Source organism: Alosa sapidissima, chromosome 15 (assembly GCF_018492685.1).
Source record: "Alosa sapidissima isolate fAloSap1 chromosome 15, fAloSap1.pri, whole genome shotgun sequence".
NCBI classification, from domain to species: domain Eukaryota; kingdom Metazoa; phylum Chordata; class Actinopteri; order Clupeiformes; family Clupeidae; genus Alosa; species Alosa sapidissima.
In genome coordinates, this window is record NC_055971.1 from 8,138,311 (window position 1) to 8,146,192 (window position 7,882).

Sequence of the window (7,882 nt, forward strand, 5' to 3'; positions counted from 1 at the left end):
CACAACAAATTGGACAGACCAGATTCAAAAGTTTGTCGGATGCGACTGATTCTGGGCTGAAATCAGGTAAAATAGTGTCTGCTTGTGTTAAGACCCCCTGTGCCCCCTTCAGGTCCTGGTCTGTCAGTGCACGGGCAGGGCTGGGCCTGGTTAGGCTAATTACATTATTAGGTGCACCTATATTGGGAGGTGGGGCTATGAAGGGGGTTCTCTCTCTCTTGGTAGGCATTTTTTCCTCCTTTCTTGCAGGCACTTTGACACTGAAACATTATTCTTTTTCTCCTCTTTATTTCTATTTTCTCTTTGTCTTCCACTTATTCATCTTACATACGAATACTACCATTTGCATTCACGCATACTTGAACACTCATTTCGCTAGACATTTTAGTCGATATTACAGTAATTGAACCTGTTATTGTCACTCTATGTTGCGGTCTGTTCACGAGCTGGCCATAACACAGCACCAACTCAGCACCACAGCCCTCTGGTCAACATCAATTGGAGGTCCCATGCATCACTTTGCCCTTTGATGACTTCATCATAGAGTCATAGAGAGTATTTTCCAGTATTTTTGAAATACAAAAATACACACCAATAAGGTATTCTGAGTCACAGAGCCACCTTCTTCAGCTCAATAAAATACAAATTACACAAAATACTATTTTGTATTTGAAATATGTATTTTAAATGTATCAGAAATATGTATTTTAAATACATGTATCAAAAATATGTATTTTAAATACATGTATCAGAAATACTGCCCATCCCAGCACATGCACACACACAGGCACGCATGCACAGGTACACGCACGCACGCATACACAGGCATGCACACGCACACACATAAACACAAACATGCACGCATGCCCAAACACACCCAAACAAACACATAAACAAACCCGCAAACACGCGCACACACAAAAACACACATGCAGGCAAGCAGGCGCTCACACACATACTGTAAACATACACACACACACACAGGGAATAAGTTTGTAAACCCCCCCCATTTTTTTTTTTTTTAAATGAATGAACGATTCATAGCCTAGTAATGTCAGTAGCCTATATTCATTTTGCCACCTTTGTAACATTTACCTTTATCTTAGTTTTAGTTTACCGTGATGTATGACTTTAAACAGCGAGTGTGCTTGGTATGATGATCAGCTCCTCTAATGCAGAGTAGGACTACGATTTGACAAGCATACAAATTCACCTTCTTCTTGCCCCATCTGAAATGACTCCTTTACTTTTGCTGCCTCCATCCTTTCTGTATTTGTTATGTATAAAAATGTTGTATATGATGGCACTGAAGTCTTGAGTTAGTGAATTGGCTAACAGTGTTAGTTGGTAACCAAATAGCACACATTGCACTACACGCTGCGTACTGTAGGATACGCGCATTCTCTCTCCTGCTGATTTGGGTTCAGTAGCCAAGTGCGTAATATTGCAAAAGTTGAAAAAGTGTTTATTGTAGCCTGCAGAAAATAAATAGCCTACTATCATACTGTCAGTTAATTGGCTACAGTGCAGTGAAGTTTGGAGAGTAAAGTTATAGGGCAACTTGAAGTTTTATGAAAATAATTTACGAACCAGAACATAAAGACCATTAAGCTTTTATTTCTTGCAGCTGTTAAAACACCCGCTAGATAGTTTAAATACCCACCAACATTTGTTTTTGCAGTACAGATTATTTCTGAAAGTTATTTGTCTACTAGGCATAGCCTACTGGCTGATTTATCAAACGAGTGCTTTCTCGTTCGTCCTCTACTACAGGTGTTTCGGTAGAGAGCCATTGAATAAGTGATGCCAAGCAATTTCTGTAACATTTTTTGTGACATTCAGCTAATATCTCCTCATTTAATGTAAGTTCCTTCGGACAATAGGCCTACGTTCTATACGTGGAGTTGTCCTCCATCTCAGTTGCATCAGTTTTCTAATTTTAAAGGTTCTAAAATATGACTATATGCTTCACTGAATCTTTCTCGTTTTCTTTCATTTGTCCAGCTAACTTTTCCATTGAAACTAGCCATTTATGATGGATTACAGAGTCGACATTCAGAAATGTCCGGCACGATCAAGGCCAAATTAAGTTATCACGCAGCCACTGTGTCAGCAGCATGAGTGCTGACGGTACGTTTCTGATGTCAGATTATGTAGGCTAGCCTACTAGACTGTTCTCACGTTGCAGCGCTTTACTTATATGAAGTAGCATTAATCAATATGAGGGGCAGAGGGGGATAAATGTTGTCCCTCCCAGCGATGAAAATAATTAAGCAGAGGAGAGGATATCAAGACCAGAGGGGGGGAAATCCTACCCATCCCCCCCTACAAATCGCACCCTGCACACACATACATGCAGGCAAGCAGACACACGCGCACACACACACCGACAAGTAGGGTTGGGTATCGTTTGGGTTTTATCTGATACCGGTGCTAAATCGATACTTTTAAAACGGTGCCTGAACCGGTACTTTGTTTTTAAAATGTTTTAAATTAAAATGGTCTAAAGCATGAATTGCTTTTTTTTAATTTATAAGACAAATTTGAACATGAAATGTAACTGTTATATTCAATTTACTATCAATATCTCATTGCTCCTATGAATAATACATTTAAATGTTAAAACAGCTTGCCATGCATGCACACACAATGGTAAGCTCTGCTTTCAAGTTTACCCAGTGTAGGCGGTTTGCCATAAGGTATGTTAAAACCGCTTGCCATAAAACTGACAGGTCATGGACAACGGCATTTGCAAGCAAGCTAATCTAACAGGGACTCTACTTTCCAGTTAATTCAGTGTGTTCCCAAATGCTTCAAGAAATGTCATGTCTTAACTCATAACACGCAGTAGTTTTGAACATGTTAGGCTACATGTCGGTGTTGAAGTGTTTAGATTCCCAGCGCTAGCCTAGTAGGCATTTTAACTAGGGATGGGCAAAGCGAGGCTTTATGAAACACTGAAACGTTCGAAGCAATCGTGCCAAATTGTTCCGAAGCTTTGAAACAATTCCGACACCTCAGAGCTGTTTAGGGTGAAACAAATCTGTCAAATGCTTCGTATTGGAGAAGTAGTCTTCGTGGCTCGCTGTGTTACCTGTGTTCAGTCTTTGTTAAAAGCTAAGCAGTATGCCCGTGGTCATTTACTGGATAGGAGACCACATGAAGTCACAATAAAGAGAATCTTATTGCTGCCACTATGTGTTCTCTAAATCACTTTCTTCTTATAAAAACTCTCGATTTTTGACCATTCTGAGAGTTTAGTTGAACCTGTGTGGTTAATGGTGAAGTAAGAAAACAGATACGATCTGAAACAATACCTTACAAATCAAACGGGGATCGAACCACATTTGAGCAGCCTGGGCTACCGTGCAAAAAACACCCTCACTAACCACTACACCATCATGATTATTGTTTAGGAGAAAGCTACACTGTTAATTGAACGCGCGGGCACGCCTGCCGACACCGGTGAAATGCATGGAAATGCACCGAAGGTTCACTTAACTTTGGTCACATGACATGGGGATTTTGAACGATGTTTCGAAGCAGTGGTCACATGACATGGCTGTTTTGAACCACGTTTCGAAGCAGTGTTTCGAAACACTTGTGCTTCGAAGCCTCGACACTGATTCGAGACGTCGGTTTCGAAAGTCACACCCCTAATTTTAACAGCAACTACTGTCTATGGCTAACACCAGTCAGCTGAGTTTAATTAGCGATAACGTACGGAGATGGTTTCGTAGCCTCTTTGACAGCTCAGTGACATCAGGTATAACCTACATATTTATGTTTTTGCCAGCTAACTTTTAACATGATCTTCATATTCATTGTGATGCTATATGGGCCTCGTGCATATGAAATATTAATATCATGCCACACCGTGAAATAAAGTTTTCACCTTACAACTTTGCTGATAACATTTCAAATATTTAGCGCATTAGCAAGGATATTGTGTAAGGTACAATATCCTTGCTAATGCGCTAAATGACTGTTCAATGCCTCACTTAAGGGAAGAGGAGAGAGACTTCTCTGCATAGTCTGTCTGCCTCTTCACCCCCTCCATGTTTGGTACTGTCTGTCCACTAGTCAAAGTCAAAGTCAAAGTCAGCTTTATTGTCAATTTCTTCACATGTTCCAGACATACAAAGAGATCGAAATTACGTTTCTCACTATCCCACGGTGAAGACAAGACATATTTTACCAATTTAGGTCCACAGACAAACATAACATTCAAGTAAAAAAAGTAAGTAAATAAGTAAATAAGAGGGCACATATAATAATGAAAAAATAAGAGCAGCAAAATGTGGTTGAAATTGTGCATAGACAGTCAATAAAAATACTAGTGCAAATTCAGGCCAATAAAAGGCTTGGGTAGTTCTGTTTGACCTAAGTAAGAAGAAAGTGGCATAGTGGTGCAAGTTATGTAAGAGCAGCAGAAGTGTTGTGTTTTCAGGACAACAACACCAGTTGTAAAGTGTACAAGTGTGCAAGTGTGCAAGTGGAGTAGTGCAGGCGGCCATTTTGGGTCCAATGTCCAGGATGTTATGTAGCTGAGGGTGGAGGGGGGAGAGGAGGGAGAGAGTTCAGCATCCTTACGGCTTGGTGTATGAAGCTGTTGGTGAGTCTGGTAGTGCGGGAGCGCAGGCTTCTGTACCTCTTCCCAGAGGGCAGTAGATCAAACAGATTGTGAGCGGGGTGACTTGCATCACTCACAATTTTGGTCGCCTTGCGGGTGAGGTGGGTGGTGTAAATGTCCTTCAGGGAGGGGAGTGAAGCACCAATAATCCTTCCAGCTGTGTTCACTATGCGCTGCAGGGCTTTCCTGTTGTATTCAGTGCAGCTTCCGCCCCACACAGCGATACAGCTGGAGAGGATGCTCTCGATGGTGCCTCGGTAGAATGTGGTCATGATGGCTGGTGGAGCACTTGCTCGCCTGAGTTTCCGCAGGAAGTACAGGCGGCACTGAGCTCTCTTCGCCAGTGATGCAGTGTTGGTGGTCCAGGAGAGGTCTTCACTGATGTGCACCCCCAGGAATAGCCACTTGTACCACTGTCTTTATGCCTCACTGTTTGCGTGCTATATTAGCACATTAGCACATATGCATAACCCCCCCCCCATGCCACAGCCGAACTGTGGCCACACTTATACTTTTTCTTAATAGTTAAATATATAGATATATAGACTTTACTTTATTTCTGCATTGTTGCACTGTTGACTTACTCATCACCATGAGCAATATCACCATTGCACTACCACCATGACACTCATTCACACAGAGCACCTTACCATACCTTACTATGCACAGAGAATCACAGGCTCAGTCCCTGCCTCCGTCATTGCAAGCGCCTCTGATTTATTAATCACCACTATGTGGATACTGTTTTTAGAATTGATTTAGATTAAGTGTTAGTATTGTAACCAGGTGGTAAAAAGAAGGGATTAAATTACTACATTTATGGTTCATCTTTTATATTGTGAGATTTTTCATTTGTTTTCTTTTATTGTTTTCTATTGAAATCAAAGGTTCACATTGTCATACACTAAACAAAAAAAATGGTTGTCTACTATTTGTAGTTGGATGCAATATCTAGAGTAAAATGTATACCCAGTAGGGGGCGGTAGTTGCCAATTCTTCTGACGAATTGTATATAGTTAGCCTACTTCATTAGTACTTTCCTGCGTGAGTTGGAACTCCCTCTTTTTTTACCCGAGGAGACTACGAGAGAAAGCATGTTAAGCTGTTGTGTATATTAAGAACATTTCCTGGTAAATAGCTTTTCCACACAGTAGTTGAGTGAGTTAAAGTGAGTGTTTAATATGCTGTTAGAAACGTGATATGTTTGTGCTATAGGTGCTAATGAAGTTTGAGGATTATTCGTCCACATTTGCTGTAACTACTATAATTTGCTGTAACTGCTGAAGATGTAAGTGAGATCTTGAAACTACTTTTTATTTTGATATTAGACATGTTAAGTGTTGTTATCCATTTCTAAGACTGTGTGTATGTTTGTTTGGTTTTAGAAAGTACTGTAAGCCCACTGCCGTATTTTAGTTAGAGAGAACAAAGCTTCAACATTACCAATTCATGCTAACGTATTTTGGTTGAATGCCAGAGACTATTTCTGGTTACTAGCTGCTACCTACACACTGGTGAATAAACTTAAAGAAAGAATCCTAACTCCTTTGTGTCCTATGTGGTTGAACTTCCATAGGCTACAGTATAATTTGTATTTTTGTAATTTGTATTTTAGTATATTTTTATATATTGTATTAAGTGTTAGTATAATTTGTATTTTAGTATATTTAGCATATTCTTTATCTTCTACTGTCCTTACTGCTTAGTTGTGTTTTTTTATATTATATACTTTAATTACTCTTTCTGCTGTTAAAGAATGTGTTTGTGTTGTATGTATGCTGCTGAGACCTTGAATTTCCCCTGGGGATCAATAAAGTATCTATCTATCTATCTGTATAGGCTAGCCTACTGTTGATGTTGTTTCATAGCCTTTTGCTTGTGTGTAGTTAAGCCCACCATAGATTTTGACAGGAGCACGCGATATCGCTTTAAAGGAGAATTCCGGTGTGATATTGACCTAAAGTGTATTGAAACATGATACCGAGTGTGAACGTATGTCTCATAGCCCATCTCGACTTGTCCCCTGCACTCCAAAATCTGGCGCTAGTTAGCCGATGCTACCAACAGCTTTTTCAGTAGTGGTGCTTCGGCATCGGGCTAGCCATGCAAATAAATCACTGTTTTACACCCATTTACGAGGCTCAATGTATCTCCACACTTCATTGGTAGACTTCCGAGGGCCCTGACATTTAAAACGAGACACTGAGAACTTTGAAAAAGCACTGGTAGTTTACTTACAAGACGATTTATACAGACAGTATCTTCACGAAGTTTAACGTTTGCAGCCATCTTGAATTTAGTCACGATAAGTCGAGCAACGAGTAAGAATGAACAGGTATGATAAGGGATCAGATTCCAAAAATAATTCAGTGGAAATGCATGGATTCCAGTTTCTTCCAGTAGCAGCAACTGGAATCCATGCATTTCCACTGAATTATTTTTGGAATCTGATCCCTTATCATACCTGTTCATTCTTACTCGTTGCTCGACTTATCGTGACTAAATTCAAGATGGCTGCAAACGCTAAACTTCGTGAAGATACTGTCTGTATAAATCGTCTTGTAAGTAAACTACCAGTGCTTTTTCAAAGTTCTCAGTGTCTCGTTTTAAATGTCAGGGCCCTCGGAAGTCTACCAATGAAGTGTGGAGATACATTGAGCCTCGTAAATGGGTGTAAAACAGTGATTTATTTGCATGGCTAGCCCGATGCCGAAGCACCACTATTGAAAAAGCTGTTGGTAGCATCGGCTAACTAGCGCCAGATTTTGGAGTGCAGGGGACAAGCCGAGATGGGCTATGAGACATATGTTCACACTCGGTATCATGTTTCAATACACTTTAGGTCAATATCACACCGGAATTCTCCTTTAAAGTAAGCTACTTTGGGCTCACGCAAGCTGTCAAACATTGTCCACTCGCCTATGTGGTGGCTAACTGTATCTGAATGTGTTGCTATCAGAGCAAGACGTTAGAGATTGCGCATGACATGCAGTGATGCCTCATGTAAAAAATAAATAAATAAAAAAAAAACGCTATTTAAGCACCAAAATGATGCACCGAAATCCACGTTGTTATTCGATGCAGTTACTACCGTTTGTGTTGGCACCGGTGCCATATTAGAACCGTGTTTCGGTGCCCAACCTACTCACAAGTGAAAACTCACACACAGAGAAGCACACACATATACACAAAAGCAAACGCACACATGCACACACTCATTTACATACACAAAAGTTGCAAGAGTAGGAG